The sequence below is a fragment of the Dromiciops gliroides genome, chromosome 1 (genome assembly GCF_019393635.1).
Source record: "Dromiciops gliroides isolate mDroGli1 chromosome 1, mDroGli1.pri, whole genome shotgun sequence".
In the NCBI taxonomy this organism is placed as follows: Eukaryota; Metazoa; Chordata; class Mammalia; order Microbiotheria; family Microbiotheriidae; genus Dromiciops; species Dromiciops gliroides.
The window spans coordinates 313433147-313450762 of NC_057861.1; positions in this window are offsets into that span (position 1 = coordinate 313433147).

Sequence of the window (17616 nt, forward strand, 5' to 3'; positions counted from 1 at the left end):
TCCTCTCCCCTCTCTCTCCTTTGATGATCTCTTATACTCTATGGCTTCAGTTGTTGACTTTAATCAGATGATTCTCAAGTTTCTATTTCTACTTCCAACATATCTCCAGAGCCACAGTTGCATAGCTCCCTTCCAGATCCCTGATAAATACCTCCAGGATCCCAAATTGAGCATTTAAAAAACTGGACATAGAGTAATATAGTGGAAAAAGCTCTGGCTATGGAATCACAAGTCTGCAGTTCAAACCTTATTTAGTAGCAAGGGGCAACCTTAAGCAAGTCACAAGTTTTCCATCCCTTGAATTTTACTTTGCATAAATCTTTAGGGTGTTTTAAAATCTTTTTCCCCCAATTACATATAAAAACAATTTTAACATTCTTTTTTTAAAAATTTTGAGGTCAAAATTCCCTCCTACCCTTCCTCCTCTCCCCCCTCATTGAGAAAGCAAGCAATTTGATATAGGTTGCACATGTGCAGTCATGCAAAACATATTTCCATATTAGTCATGCACTTAACCTTTCTAGACCTCAGTTTCCTCAAATGTAAAATTACTGAGTTAGACTAGATGGCCCCTCAAGTCCCTTTCCAGCTCAAGACTAATTATCTTATGAATTCATTATGTCCCCCTGCACTCAAAAAAATCCTGCCCCTACCTATAATTTGTTTATGATGATGGCACCATCTTGGCCTCAAAACCTTATAGTAATCATCAACTTTTTTCCCCATTCCCTCACCAGCCTTCCATCCAATCTATTGCCACATTCTATCAGGTATACATCCAGAATATCTCTCATATCTGTTCTTTCTTTTCTCCTCACAGAGAAACCACCCTAGTTCAGACCTTGATTTCCTCTCATCTAAGGTATTAGCACTTGTAGTAGCTTCCAGAGTGGTAGATTGAAGCTTCCTCCAATTTATCCCTTCTCTAAACCATGCCACACACTGATGCCCAAAGAAGTCTTTGTGCCCTACTCAGATACACATCTCTGTAAGGACCAGAGTCCTGCCCCAACTGCTCTAATCATGTCATTCTTCTGCTCAGAAATCTTCAGTTTCTCCTCATAGCCTAAAGAAACAAGTATAAACTCATTCATGCCTTTGAAGGTCTGACTCACCTATTTTTCCCCATATTTTCTCATGCAAGTTCTCTTCACAGATTCTTTCCCATATGAGCCAACCAAGCAGGACTATTAACTGTCCTTTATTCTTGTCCTGCTGTCTCCCGTCTCTCTACTTCTGTTCACTCCATACCCTGTGTTTGTAATGGGATACCCCATTAACCTTTGCATGTTGAAGTTTTTACCTTACTTCAAGGCTCTATTCAAGAGCCCCCATGTCCAAAAAGCCTTCCCTGACCCCAGACCACTCACAAACATCCTCCCTTTCCCCAAATTCCTCTCCTCTGTACTTCTCACTTCTCTCCTATATTATACCTATTTATATACATTTTATTCCCCCTAATAGACTTTAAGCTCCATGAGAGTAGTGTCTATGTCAGTATTCACTTTCATAAATCTATATTTTTGTATCCCCAGTGCCTAGCATAGTATTTTATACATAGACCTAAATACTCCCGGCCCACAGCCAACACTTGACCACCAGCACCACCTCCATCATGCCAGAAAGGAAGGGGTCCGCATGTGATTTCTGCAAATTCTGTCAAATCCAGAAGACTCTCATCATGGTAAAGCCTATTTTTTTTCAGCTGTGGTACTAGTGAGAATATCCAGTAATGAATAAGAAATGGGTACAGCCAGCAAGCATATGAGTAACAATAATGAAACTAAATGGGGTTTCCAAAAGCTAAGTATTTTTTCAAAATCTCAAAACTTAAACATAAGTTGTCTGATTAACTTCATGATCTTGCCACACACAAACCCTGCCTCTGGTTTGGAATTCACTACAAACAATTGCTGATTTATAAACGGGCTATATTCCTAAAGCTGCTCTATTAATTTAGTGTGAATTTGTAATGCATTTTCTCATAGAGACCACATTAGAAAAGATAGTTAGAATCCCTGAAGAGCCCACAAACACTCATAATACAGTAGCAATGTAATACACTCATAATACAGTAGCAATGTAATATTAATAATATTGTAGAACCTAACAGCCTTTATAAGATTATTTTTAATAAACAGCCCTGGATTCTAACCTAAAATAACAGGAACACATATCCAGTAGGATGATTATAGTCTTGTCCCTACAATTTTAGCCCAGAGACTGCCTCTTTCTCCACTGAGTAAGAACAAGGATTCTGACAATCAGAGTTGTAGGAGAGTAAGGCATGAGTTCCAGGAGCTCAGAAAGAAAGCAGGGAGGGTGGGGAGCTCACTGGACAGAATGTTCCAGCAACATATAGGGATAAGACAAGAAGGTGCTTGCTCCCATAATGACTCCTCTTATTGGACCTCCAGAACTCAGCACCTTTCATAATGGAGATATGGAAGGCTAAAGCTTTACTCTGTTGGAAGAGGGGTAACAGTTACAGAGTGGAGGGCCAGCAGCAGCCTTTATTTTGAGGAGGCATGTAACTAAAGGGCACATTGCTTGTATAAGAAATTGCAGAGGTTTCTTGTTAGTTTGTTTTGAATGGCATGGCTGAACTCAGATTAAATACAATGTAGAGAGGTACAAGGGATTAGTGGTCAGGTGTGGCTTGCGCCCTTCCAACTGTAAGATTTTTTGAGTGTGTGATTCTGTAACCAACTCTAGTTCCAGAGAGCAGAGGAGGAAACACGCTTCCCTCCTCTCTGTTAAGAGAGGTTAAAGGTAAAGAATGTTGCACAAGCTGTCAAAGCCCCTCTGTCAGTCAATTTTGCTTAGCTTTTTTCCTTTGGTACACTTAACAGTTTGCCTCAGTTTCCTCATCTGTAAAATGAGCTGGAGAAGAAAATGGCAAACCACTTCAGTATCTTTCCCAGAAAACCCAAAATGGGACATGACTGAAAAGAGCCAAACAACAACTAGGGTTCTATGACTGGACAAGGGAGAAGAGATCAGCATATAGGGAAATAACTATTGTTTTAAAAAGAAAAAGAAGAAGGTACCAATAAAACTTAAAAAAAAAAAAGAAGAAGAAAACTGGTTAGTGAGTTTCTATGTAAGTTTGAATAAAAGGCTTTCTGATGAAAATCTCCTGTCCTTTAACTTTAATAATGGATCACTATCTTGACGTCAAAATATCAGCTGTTAGCCAGGGCTAATATAATTTAATATCCTGTGACTGACTGTAAAACAAAATTCAAAGAAAGTTGCTGGGTCCATCAATCTGACAGGATGTAGTCTATAAAGGTCAACTCAGGAGCAGACATCTTATAAACTTGGGGATTTGAGAATAATCTTAGCCTATTCCTACCTACTCCTTTCTCCTCTTTGTACTTCTTTGGTCTGCAGGTCTTCTTTGAAATAAGAGGAGAATTTACATACAGAAAAAAATAAGTATAGAGAAATCAAGAAAAAAGGCTTCTCCTTCATTCCCCTAGACTAATTCAGAGAGTCAAAGAAATCAAGGTCTTCCTTCCTAAAATTTATTTTTCCAGGGGATGGGAAGGGGGAATAGAGAATAATTTCTCTATTCATAAATAAAGAGACAGCTAGGAGGTTCAGTGGATAGATTGCAGGACCTGGAGTCAGGAAGACCTGATTTCAAATCTGGCCTCAGACACTTATTAACTGTGTGATCCTGAAGAAGTCACATAACTTTTGTTCATCTTAATTCACTGGGAGGGCAGCTAGGTGGCGCAGTGGATAAAGCATCAGCCCTGGATTCAGGAGGATCTGAGTTCAAATCCAGCCTCAGACACTTGACACTAGCTGTGTGACCCTGGGCAAGTCATTTAACCCTCATTGCCCTGCAAAAAAAAAAAAAAAAACCAACAATTCACTGGGAAAGGAAATGGCAAACCACTCCAGAATTTGCCAAGAAAACCCCATGGACAGTATTGGTATGCTATGGTCCTTGGGGTCACAAAGAGTCAGATACAACCTAACAATAACAACAATTCATAAATAATATCCCTAGCTAAGGAATACATTAAAATAATAATTTTAATATACTTGTGAATTGTCATTAATATTAAGGGAAATATTTTTTAAAGGGGGGATATTTTATACTAGAGGCACAAGACAGTACAGTGGACTTGATCAGTAGATAGATCACTAGACTTGAAGTCAGGAAGTATTGAGTTCAAATCCTGCCTCAGACACTTATGTGATCCTGGACAAATCATTTAATCTTTCTATACCTTAGTCTCCTCATCTGTTAAATGGAGGTAATAATAGCACTTATTACCCAGAGTTGTTATAAGGAACAATAAGATAATATTTTTAAGTATTTTGTAAAACTTAAAGTATTATATAAATGCTAGCTTTTATTGTTATTATAACTTACCTGATCTGAAACTATGTTATAAAACTATATCACAATTATCAAAACTATACCACAATGTGGAAAATTGTAAGTATTTTCAGATAGAGTTGATGTGCTGTTTCTGCTGAGGGTTTTTTCTCTTTTTTAATCTTTGTATCAAGGGATAGCTCTCTAGATAAAGGAGGAATGTATATATTTGGAAATGATGATGATGTAAAAACAAAAGATGTCAAATAGGATTTTTTAAAACTATAATATAGTGGGGGGATCTAATACCTATGCAATACTATATTATCATGAAGATACTTGTTCCCATCATACTCATCAATAAATTAAATAAGAAAAAATACATTCAAATCCTAATGATATCAAACAGGATAATTCAACAGAAAAAACAGGGAAGAGAAAATAAATTGGAAAGTTCATTAGGTATAGGCAAGACTCTGCAGATAATTTTATTATCCTGTAATCTTTGTTCCCCTTTATCTGAGTAATAGAACAAGCAATACCTAAAAACAGCAGATTCAGTTCAGTTCAATCAAGCAAGTGTTTATCTGAGTTATGTATTTGCATTTGTGCTTCATAATAAGGGAGGATATGAAAATATAAATGTATATATTTAAAGTTCATTAAACAAATACTTAGTAAGCCCATATCATGGGAGCTGAACTATTCTAGGTAATATGAGGGGGCAAAAAATTATATATACATATATATATATTTGACATTCATTCAATCAACACTTATTAAATTACTCTTACCTTTAATGCACTGTACCAGATGCTAAAAGAGATCCTTTAAAAACTTTTTTAAAATGGCCCTTGCCCTCAGTGTACTTACTTCTATAGGCGAGGCAAGACTTAAATACAAGAAAAAATTAGAGGACAACTTAAGAAAATATATAATAAAGTCTCAAAATATATACATGTATGTATATAGGGTTGGTTCAGGTCCCCTACCTCTGACACTTAATGGCTGTGTGACCCTGGACAAGTCACTTCACAAGCTACTCTCTAGGACTAGAAGTTACAGAGATGGTGGTCATCTGCACTGGTGGAAGAAGTTCCCCATGCCTTTACAAATGAAATCACATGGGGCAGCTAGGTGGCGCAGTAGATAGAGCACCAGCCCTGGATTCAGGAGGACCTGAGTTCAAATCCTGCCTCAGACACTTGACACTTACTAGCCGTGTGACCCTGGGGCAAGTCACTTAACCCCAATTGCCTCACCATAAACAAAAACAAAAACAAATGAAATCACATGCCCTATTCCTATCCCAATCCCTATCTCTATTCCTACCCATAGATATTATAGAGGATGGTTCCAAAAGGCTTTTATGATTTTTTTTGTTTAGTATTTAAGTTTTAGGCTTTAATGATTTTAGAAATATAAATGCTACAAAATTACCACCACCACCCCAAATTGAAAGGTTTATTATTTAAATTTCAAAAATACTGGTAAATTTCTTATTAAAATTCATATAACCACCATCTCGTGCTGTATATCACTCTAGTCAATTTTTTAACTTTTTGAAAACTTGCTCCTGCTGCTCAGTAACTGAAAGGATTGCATTTGTAATCCTAACCTTAAAATCATTCACAGGTAATACATAGATTACAGTTTTGACATGACCCCATAAGAAAATGTTTAATGGAGATAGATCAAGTGACTGAGGTGGCTACTGGTCCAAGAAAGTATCATTGTTGCTGTTCATCCTTCATTTTGGAAGAGGATAAATGACATCATGGGGTAATGTCTTGATTCTTCTGTGACTTGGATTCAAGTGAGGCAGAGTTGCACAAAGTCATCAGTCTTACTTTCTCTTCACTCAGATATTGTCATACCTAAAATGGATGATAGGGTGCCCTGTCTTGTTATATTTTTGTTTGTTTTGGGGGAGAGGGGTTATTTATGTCTTGTTATATTTAAAGCTTATTATTCAAAATTCACAAAACTAAATAAGTAAAATAGAAGTAGAAATAAACTTTAAAAGGATTTTTTCCATTTACATAGCATCTATATTTCTGAAATTATTAAAGCTATATCTCTGCTTCCTGTGGGATAGTATCTCCTAGTGAAAAGGGGCTTTATTGAAAGACACCATGGGCAATGGCTGAGAGGGTGAGGGTTATGGGGAGGAGAGAAAGTTTCCTCCTCTGCCTATTGATCTCTGATAGGGTTTCTGGAGTCACCATTGCTCCTTGCCTCAAAATCCTTGAGTATTCAACTGTCTCCAGGGCTGGAAGGCTGTGTTTTCTAAGGTCAACCAGCATGTGGCCAGTCCCCACCAAGCCAATGTCTAGCTGCATTTCTAATCTATCAGGAAGAACTTTACACTTGTAAAGGAATAACAGGACATAGCCTCAATCCTGTACTTTTTTAACATATTAATACCTGATTCCCTCTTTTATGTGCTCCTTATTTTCTGTGACTATATCAACTATCTGGGACAGGAAGAAGGCAGGAATCAAATCTACACACACACACACACACACACACATACACCATAATGACCAACTAAGACTGGCCCCTGAGAACTCAGAACTGTGAAAATTTATGTCTTCTAATTTATTATGTTGGCAAGGGACTATGAACCTGTAATATTGCATACACACTCACAAACAGTTAATGTATTGGCTAGTTTCACTGAACTACTTGTCTTCCTGTTTCTTTTTCATTCTTTGTTACAAGAAAATGACTTGATGGGATATACCTCTGACTCCAAGAAGCATGCACAATGGGCATATCCTGGGCAGATGAGATGAACCAGGTTGAAGGTAACCAACAGGCCTCAAATCCTTCATCAAGTTTGGGGATGTTAAGACTTTCCCTGATGGAATAGGCAGATGAGAACAATTTGTTCCAGTGGCCATGAAGACAGCTGAAAGCAGGTTCTGTGTAGGCTTAGAGCTCAGTCAGGCATTGAAGACACCAAGATTATCCACTGCATCCTGATCCATCACCAGTCATCTTGACTTTTGTCTTGCCACTGGACTTCAATGACTCTGGGAGAGAGTGAGACTGATGACTTTCTGCATCTCTGCCTCACAAGTCCAATTCACTCAAGATATCATCTGTGATGTCATTGGTCCTCTTCAAAAATGAAGGATGGGGGGCAGCTAGGTGGAGCAGTGGATAAAGCACCAGCCCTGGGTTTGGGAAGTCCAGAGTTCAAATCTGACCTCACACACTTGACACTAGCTGTGTGACCCTGGGCAAGTCATTTAACCCTCATTGCCCTACCAAAAAAAAAAAAAGGATGAACAATATATATAGTCAGAAAAGAATGGGATATAAAAACAAAAGACATCAATAGAAATAATTTTTTAAAAAAGAAAATCCTAGTGGAATGTGATAGATCTAAAGCTGTGTCTTAGGAAAATTCACCAGGTGGTAGTATAGGCTCTATATTATAAAAGATAGCCAAAAGGAAAGCAAAGAAAGCAGTTATAAAGCTCTTATTTCAGAGCTAGGTGTCTCAGTGGATAGAGAACCAGGCCTGGAATCAGGAAGAATCATTCATCTTCCTGAGTTCAAATCTAGCCTCAGACACTTAGTAGCCATGTGACCCTGGGCAAGTCACTTAATCCAATTTGCCTCAGTTTCCTCATCTGTACATGTAAAAGGAAATGGCAAACCACTCCAGTATCTTTACTAAGAAAACCTCAAATGGGGTCATGAAGAGTTCAGCACAACTGAAAATGACTGAACAAATGGAATCTGGAAAGGAAGGAACTAATGTCAGACACTTTAGAGGAAAAAATGGATTTAATTTGATCATAGATTAGCTGTCAGGGAGGAGTTGCTCCTTTTTTATCCTTATATACACTGACTATGCTACTTCTCTGTCCATTTTTCCCTACCTCTTAAGCTCACTCCCCTCTTTCCTTTTACAATGTTTTGGGCAGCAAGTATTGCAGCTGGGAGAGCACTGTGTGTAAAATCAGGAAGACAAGTTCAAATCCAGCCTTGGCTACTTACTGTGTGATGGTGGACAAGCCACTAAATGTCTGTTTGCTTCAATTTTCCCAGTTGTAAAATGGGGATTAATTATAGCAGGATTATTGTAAGGATAAAATGAAAAAATATTTGTAAAAAAAAATAGTGCTTAGCACAGTGCCTGGTACCTAATAGATGCTTTATAAACACTTAACATGTAGGCTGGTTGTGATTATTAATATCAATATCATCATAAGGGAGAGGGAAGGGAATCAGCATTTTATTAAAGTCCAACTATGTGCCAGGCCCTATGCTAAGTGCTTTACAAATATTATTTCTTTTTATCCTCATAGCAATTCTGAAAGATAGTTATTATTACCCCCATTTTCCAGTTGAGGAAACTGAGGCAGACAAGGTTAAATGACTTGCCCAGGGCCACACTGCTAGGAAGTATCTAAGGTCATTCTTGAACTCAAGTCTATCTGACTCCAGGCCCAATGCTCTATTCATTGAATCACCTAGCTGCCCCATGGCATTTCTCTCTCCTAGTTCTCTTCCTTATGTAGCATTTCCTGCTCAGTTTCCAGCACTAGACCACCATCAACAAGCTGCCAAAGTTTATGCTAAGGCTCTGTCCCAAGCTCTCTTCTCTCTAAATTGTCTTTCCTCACCGTCACTCCCACCAGATCTGTGATTTCAATGGGGTAATGATATCCTGCTGAGGCTACTCCTACCAATGTGTAGTTTTCTGAGAGTTGCCTGTGGTCACTGGGAAGTTAAATGACTTGACCAAAATCTCATAACCATTATGTATCAGAGACAACTTGAATCCAAGTATCCATAATTTCTAGGGTGGCCCTTATTCACCAGACCAAACTGCCTCTCATTTGAGAATTATTCATTTTTATCTCTAAATTTTATTTATATACCTTGCTTGAGTCTATAGAGACATGAAAATTGTGTTTGTGTTAATGAACTTTTTTGCTTTAATACTATTCACTTTTCAGTAGAATTACCAGTGTTGTTTGATACATGATGAGAAATTTATTTGGGAAAAGGGAAGCTTAGAGTCAGGTTGGGAAGATATACATGCTATTCTGGGCTGGGACTAACTCAGCCAGGTCCTCTGATAGTATAGGTTAAATAATGGAAAAAAATGAGACACTTGTAGGCCATTCAAAAGTTAACAAAAGAAGATTTATCTAGTGATACCAGGAGAAAGGTATTCAACAAGGATAAGCACTGAGTTGCTTCAGCCGAGTCAGGCTACCATTCCCTCCAGCAGTCAAGCATCTCCCAGCCTCTTCAACTTCTCATGGCTGCTTCTGTACTCAGGCAATGAGGAAGTAACATCCCCATTCTGAGCCCTTAGTCTGTCCCCTAAATCAACTAAGTCTTAAGTAATACCTCAATACTTTTTAAGAAAAGACTAGCCTAACCTGTAGTTTAGGATCATGAGGACAGGAGTTAAGATATTGCTCCATGTCTGAAGGATGTGGAGAAATGTTTTATAGATATTTTTATTTTCAACTTATCGATTTGGTTGCAATGGACACTGCTATGGAAATTGAATAAATGTTTATATCATTATGAGCACAATGGTCTTTTTTGTTTGGTTTTTTTTTATTTTTTATTCTGAACTTTACAAACATCAAACAAAATGATCAATTCCATATATCACAACAGTCTTTTCAAATCCCTTGATATGACTATGAATAGACTTCAGACCATTCACATCAGTTGGGGGGGGGGGGAAATGAACATTTTCCACCTATTTTAATTGCTCCTATGGCACCAACACTCTAAATGTGAACCATAAAAATTTAGCCTGAAGGAATTTTTCCTTTGTAATGACTTTAGCACAAAAGTGACAATGGGGACCAAATGTCTCTATCATAGTTATACAGAGACCTGGATAAAAACAGGTCAGTAGTCTCAGTTTAGTTTCCAGCAGACGGCAAAAATCACCTTGCCCATACAGTGAAAATTCAAAATTTCTGCTTTCTCACACAACAAAGCAACTCATAACTGGACTGATGTATAAACAAAATCCCATGTTCATTATTATATGAGATCTTTCCTGATGAAGGTTGAAGAATATTCTTAAGATAAGAAAATTATACTTGCCAACTCTATTATCTTTACCTCAGAAAATTCACCCTCTAGTAATGTGAGACAACCATTACACTCACTTTCCAAAATTAAATTATCATAAAGAGAGAAATGTTTAATTTTAAGAAAATGAAAGCTCAAAGAATTAAGAAATATTTTTACATCTCTGAGTGATCTGGGAGTCTTTCATATACAGGAGGTAATTGAAATCACTTGAGGGATAAGCTCCCTGAGGGAATTAGGTTAGAGGGAAAAATGGGCCAAGGACTGAATCTTGGGAAAAGATTCTTAGCTAATGAGGAGAGAACCAGCCCCATCTCCTGGATACACACTATTCCTTAGACTTTTGAGGTAATCTCTCATCCTGACTTTCTCCCTGCTTCTCAAATGGCTCCTTCCCTATCTTCTTCATTGTCAGTAGTTATTTATACTAATGTAATTACATATGTAAACATCATGTCCGCCAATAGACTATAACTTCCTTGAGGTTAGGGACTGTTTCATTTTGTCTTTGCAGCACCAGGCCTATTGGTTGTTTCCCAGACTTGGTATTCCATTGCCTAATCCCATCCTTTGGCACAAACTGTTCCCCATGCCAGAAATGTGTTATTCCTCATCTTCAACTGTTAGAATTTTCAGCCTCCTTCAAGGTTCAACTCAGAAGCTATCTCCTATGGGAAATCTATTCTAATCTCACCCAATCAATGAATGTTTATTAAGCTATATGTAAGGTTAAGTGTTAGTGATAAAAAGAAAGGTGAATAACATAGTCCCTGCCCTCAGGGAGCTAACATTCTAATGCCAAAGATAACAAGCTAATGACTACACATATCTTGTGCTATTTACACATAAGATATATAGAGGAACGACAAAGAAAAGGCATTAGCAGTACCATGACTGGAAAAGGCCTCTTGCAGAAATTTGAATTTGAGTCTTGAAGGAAGCCAGGGAAACTGGCAGATGGAGGCAAGGATGGAGTCACACAATCCAGAGATAGAGTCTGGTGTGAGAACAACAAAAAAAGGATAGTATCACTAAATTATAGAGTCCATGGAGAGAAAGGTAGAAAGGGCCCTGGTTGTGAAGGGTTTTAAAAACTTAACAGGATTTTATATTTGGTCCTGGAGTAATGGGGAGTCACTAGAGTTTAATGAATAAAGGAATGATCCACATTTTAGAAAGATTGCTTAACACAGTTGAGTAGACAGGAATGGGGAGTGACTTAAGGCAAGGAAATCATCTAAAAGGCTACTATAATAGTCCAAGTAAAAGAGGTCTTGGTTCACAGTCACCAAGGGAAGGGGACATATACACAAGATGTCATGAAGGTAGAAACAGAAAGATTTGACAACAGATTGGATATGTGGGTGCTGGTGAACAATTAAAGATGACACTGAGGTTGCCATCCTAGGTGACTGGATGTTGGTACACTCAAGAACAACAGATAAGTTTAGAAGAAGCAAAGGTTGGTGAAGAAAGACAGGAAGAGATCATGAATTTTGTTATGGACTTGTTGAATTTATCTATGGGACATCAAGTTTGAAAGGTTCTAGAGGCAGCTGGTGACATGGGACTGTAACTTAGGAGAGATATAAATAGATCTCTCCCTCTTCAAATTATCTTGCATTACTTATGTTAGCATCCCACAGTAGACCCAAGTGCCTTAAGTGCACTTAAGTGTTTTTCATTTTGTTTTTGTATTTCTAAGAAGCATCATAGTACTTAAATGGAGGAGCAGAATAAAATTTTATTCATACACAGGATTTTAAAGCTAGATCATTGATCCAAAGAGAGAGGGGGAGAAGGGGGGGGGAGGGAGGGAGATCTATTTTGGGTTTTTTTTTTATTTAATTTTTTTTTTGAGTTCCAAATTTTTCCCCCACTCTCCTCTCCCTCCCTCCCCCCAGGCCAGCAAGCACTCTGATAAACATTATACATTATAATCATGTTAAACGTATTTCCTCCTTAGTCATGCTGTAAGAGAAGGATCAGAACAAAAAGGGGGGGAAAATGAAAGAATAAACAAGAACAAGACCAAAAAAAAGCAACAACAAAAGTGAAAATAGCATGCTTCAATCTGCATTCAGATTCCACAGTTCTTTTTCTGGATGTGGAGAGCATTTTCTACCATAAGTCTTTAGGCATTGTCTTGGATCATTGTCTATCACAGTTGATCATCACCCAATGTTGTTGATACTGTGTTCAATGTTCTTTTGGTTCTGCTCATTTCACTCAGCATCAATTCATGCAAGTCTTTCCAGGTTTTCTGAAATCATCTGCTTATCATTTCTTATAGCACAATAGTATTCCATTAATTCATATACCACAACTGGTTTAGCCATTCCCCAATTAATGAGCATCCCCTGAATTTCCAGTTCCTTGCTACCACAAGAAGAGCAGCTATAAATATTTTTGTACATGTGGATCCTTTTCTTTTTTATGATCTCTTTGGGATATAGACCCAGTGGTGGTATTGCTGGGTCAAAGGGTATGCAGAGTTTTAAAGCCTTCTGGGCATGTTTCCAAATTGCTCTTCAGAATGATTGAATCAGTTCACAGCTCCACCAGTGATGCATTAATGTTCCAATTTTCCCACATCTTCTCCAACAGTTATCATTTTCCTTTTTTGTCATATTAGCCCATTGGAAAAGTGTGAGGTGGTACCTCAGAGTACTTTTAATTTGCATTTCTCTAATCAGTAGTGATTGAGAACATTTTTTTCATATGGATGTAGATAGGAAAAAAGATCTATTTGTACAAAAATATTTATAGTAGCTCTTTTTATGGAGGCTAAGAATTGAAAATCAAAAGAATGCCCATCAATTAGGAAATAAACAAGCTGTGGCATATGATTGTAATAGAATATTATTGTGCTATATGAAATGAGATGCTGGATGACTTCAAAAAGTACTGGAAAGACTTATATGAACTGATGTATAGTGAAGTGAGCAGAACTAGAAGAACATAGTGCATAGTGATAGCAATATTGTTGGATGAAAAACTGTGAATGATTTAACTATATTCTCAGCAATACAATGATCCAGGGCAATCTCAAATAACTAATGAAGGATACTATCTACCTCCAAAGAAAGAACTCATATTGATTGAACACAAACTAAAGAATGCTATTTTTCTATTTCTTTTATTTTCTTATACAAAATATCTAATATGGTAGTTTTACATAATTGCACATGTATAACCTATATCTTATTGCTTACTACCCCAGGGAAGAGGGAGGGGAGGGAGGGAAGGAGGGATAGAATTTGGAACTCAAAACTTTAAATAAAAAATATTTATTAAAAAATTTAATAAAGCTAGATCATCCAGTCTGACCATTTTTAGATGAAGAAACTGAGTAGTTTAAAAAAAAAATTGGGGGGCAGCTAGGTGGCACAGTGGATAGAGCATTGGCCCTGGAGTCAGGAGTACCTGAGTTCAAATCCGGCCTCAGACACATAACACTTACTAGCTGTGTGACTCTGGGCAAGTCACTTAGCCCCAATTGCCTCACTAAAAAAAAAAAAAAAATTGTCCAAGGTCACCCAGCTAGTTTGTACAAAGACAAGATACCCTGGCTTACAAACCTAATGTTCTTTCTATAACACCAATAATATGCTGGGGAATGCCTTCAACTTCAGGCCAAGGAATTTTAATTTTAATGGACAAAAGGTAACTACTGAAAGTTTCTGAAAGAAAAATTATCAGTAGACACCTAGGTGGTACTTTGGGAAGAATTTGCTCCCTGGTGGCAATACAGAATGGATTATACATGATGTAGTTTGGAGTACATGAACCAATTTAAATTTCACATTCATTTGTTAAATATCTACTGAGTATAGAGATCATTTGGGAGGTTATTACAATAAGCTGGGCGCAAATTGTGAAGGGCCTGAACTAAGGTAGTAACAGTTGAAATGGAAAGGAAAATATGAAGAAACCTTTTTTTTTAAGTGCATTGATGCTTTTTGCTCTTTACACCAATTGTTTCCCAAGGTATCTCTAGCCATTGTTACAAAGTTATTTAAAATGTACTGCTTCTAATACTGTCTGCAACAGTCTACCCTTATCTCTCTGAGAAAAGTATTTAATCATCTGTTTTCCAGTACTAAAGTTGATCATTGTGTTTAATCTGAGTTTATCTATGTGTAAATGTTGTTCTTTTCTACTTTACTATGGTCACTGTGTATATGGTCATCCATGTTCTGCTTCTCCCTCTATTTCAGTTAATATAAGTAGAAAAGACATTTTGAAGGCCTATTTAGAGGTTCAAGAGTGAAGGTCATTTAGATGTTTGTGAATCTGGAACACAGTGCTAGATTAATAAAAGGGGATAGTTGTTATTTTTAGAAAAAGTTCTATTTTATATATTATTTGAGGTGACTGCCGGATATTCAAGTATCTAGTTGGTAATTGAAATTCTAGGGTTGTTTCAAATGCCACAATCAATATATACAGATGGCTGGTGCTGACACATCTTGATGGAAAAGGGGTGTTTTAGAAGTCTGAAAAGTTACATATTCTGTCTGGAACCCTTTTACTTAACTGTTTTTGTTGTTGTCAGAAGGGGGTTGACTGTACTGGAATTGTGATGTTTTAAAAAAAAAGCATTAATCAAAATTTTAAAATACTTTTAAAAATGTGAGTTTTAGGATTATGTATGAAGTTCATCATAGAGATAACAATTAAACCTATGGGAATGGATTAGATTTCAGAGGAAAGAAAATGTTGAGGGAGAAGATCCAGTAAGCAAAAGACAGTACAGGATTCAAGTGTAGACCTTACCTCAATCCTCCCACTGAACTCAATGTGTCTGGTATCAAAGCCAGAAGTTGAGAAGTGCTGAAATATTTCTATTTTTCATCCTGATGTATAGAATTTCTATGCCACTGTACCTGGCTCTGAAGACAGAGGGTATCCTTGGTTGTAGATACAAGATCTAAACCTTAGCAAACAATGCCTTATTGGTAAATACTTTGTAACATTTCAGATAGTCTAGATATACTTTTCTCTTAATGTATCTAAATAGCAAGTTGCTTTTTTACTTTGGTTTCAACACCTTTCAAAAGTAATACTGTTAGAATTAGATTTAAAAAGTAGCCCAAAAGTCTACTTAACCATTCAATTTGGCTTACTTTTTACTTCTCACCTATTGACAAAGTTGACTGGTTTTCAACCCCAAAGGAGTTTAAAATCTAGTAAGATGAATTAATGAATGGGGAAAGCATTTGTTAAGTGCCAATCACTGCTTAGCCTCTGGTATACAAATAGAAATGCAAAGGTAGTCCTCATTAGTTACATTCTAAAAAAGGAAGACTACACATATAGGGGAGTAGTGTGTTGTGAGGGTGTCAGTTATTATCAGAGCCCATTTCCTGCCTTATTAAACCATGGTAGATTTTAGTCTTGGGAGCTCCCATTGCACAACTGATATAAGCTCTGGATTTCCAGAATAAACACATACAAACAAATATAATATAAAGTAGAATGAGGTAAGTATATGAAAGAAAAAAACAAAGTGCTAGGAGAGGGCATGATGTTCTAAGATTCATAAGCAAAAAGGACTAAAAAAAAGTTCATTTTCTCACACTAACTTCATTCTTTAGGGCTAAAAACATTCATAAAAATATTAGTTGTCAGCCAAATGTTATATGATATTTATGCAGGAGGATTTAGTAGAGAAAAGGAATGTTTCATTAAAAACTCCTTAGTTAAAGGTTTAGTGGAAAAAAATTTTCAAGAAAAAAAAGAATTCCAAACATCTTTGAGATCTCTCACAAAAGTATTTTCTTAAAGTTGTTTCATAAACAATATTTAATATACTAAATATATAGTCAAATAGGAATGCTTATGAGTTTGTCTTATTCTTATATCACACTAATTGAATAAGAATGTAGTAATGTATAAATATGCATGAAAATGAATTTATTATCTGGGACTGAAATACCAAATAATTATAATGACTACACTAAAATTCAGATAAGCTCTTTTTTATCTTATATCCTTTATATGTCAAGAAACTGAAACTTTATCCTTTAAGGCTGTGAGGCCTCCTGGGAATATCTATTCTCAGTCTCCCTCTCTCCCCCATCCCTGAAGAAAAGTCTGACAGGATTTCCTTGCTCCAGAGTAGATGAAAATGGTAACAGCAGCTTTTCTTTGGCTCTAGAAAGAACCCAAAGCTAAAGGGATGCTAAATAAATAACAACAGATGAATCAGGCTAGGGGAAGCAGTTACACTAAGGAGTCTCATGGATCTGAACCCTAGACTTCTTGTTTCCTACACAGATGGAATTTCCCCTAGGACATCCTGGGAGTTGCCACTGTATGTTTTATTTGGTTTACTTCCTTAATCACATTTACCTTACAGGAACTTCTAAGATTCAAGTCAGGGTTATAAATTAAGCTGATATTCGATTGTAGAGGTAAAACAACAGAATCTCTAGACAGGTGTGTAAAATACACATACAGCTATTCACCAATATTTTAATTATCTGGTATGGTCTGCAGATGCCAAGATAATCACTACATACATTTTTTTTTTCTTGAGGTATCAAATATTTAGTTGAGTGATATCACTTAAATTTAGAAGTGAATAAAAAGGGCATAACAAAAAGTGCAGGTGAGGCAAATCAATAAACATTTCTTCCACATATGGAAGTAGAGAAGTGATAGCAAAAAAATAAAAATAAAAATTACTCATAACCAATTCATACCATAGGGCTAAAAGAAAAACCCACCTCTGCATTAAAATATTAGTTTTCAGCCCAGAGTCATATACAGCACTATAGCCTGAGGTCCAGGGAAAGGTTGCAGCAGCACACAAATAGGTTGCAGAAGCTATAATTCAGAAGGGTTTGGTCTTGTTTGGGAGAAGTCAAGGAAGGGGCAAGGCTGTCAAAACAAATGCAAAAGTTAAGAAATGGGAAAATGGAAAGAATAGCTTAACAATAAAGCACAGCACACAGAGCACCCCGGTGTAAGGGGTGCGGGATCAGAGAAAGGCGTGTGTGAGGGAGCAGGCAGCCTGGGTCACCAGACATTACTGCAAATATTAACTTGTGTGAATGTGGTTAGTCATTTAACCACAGTTCTTGTCGTGGGGACTGTGCCTATTTACGATAACTGCATCGCAATACGTATTTGATTCTGTTCTCTCTAAAACATTGTTGCCACTTGTGCCACACAAAGAGGTA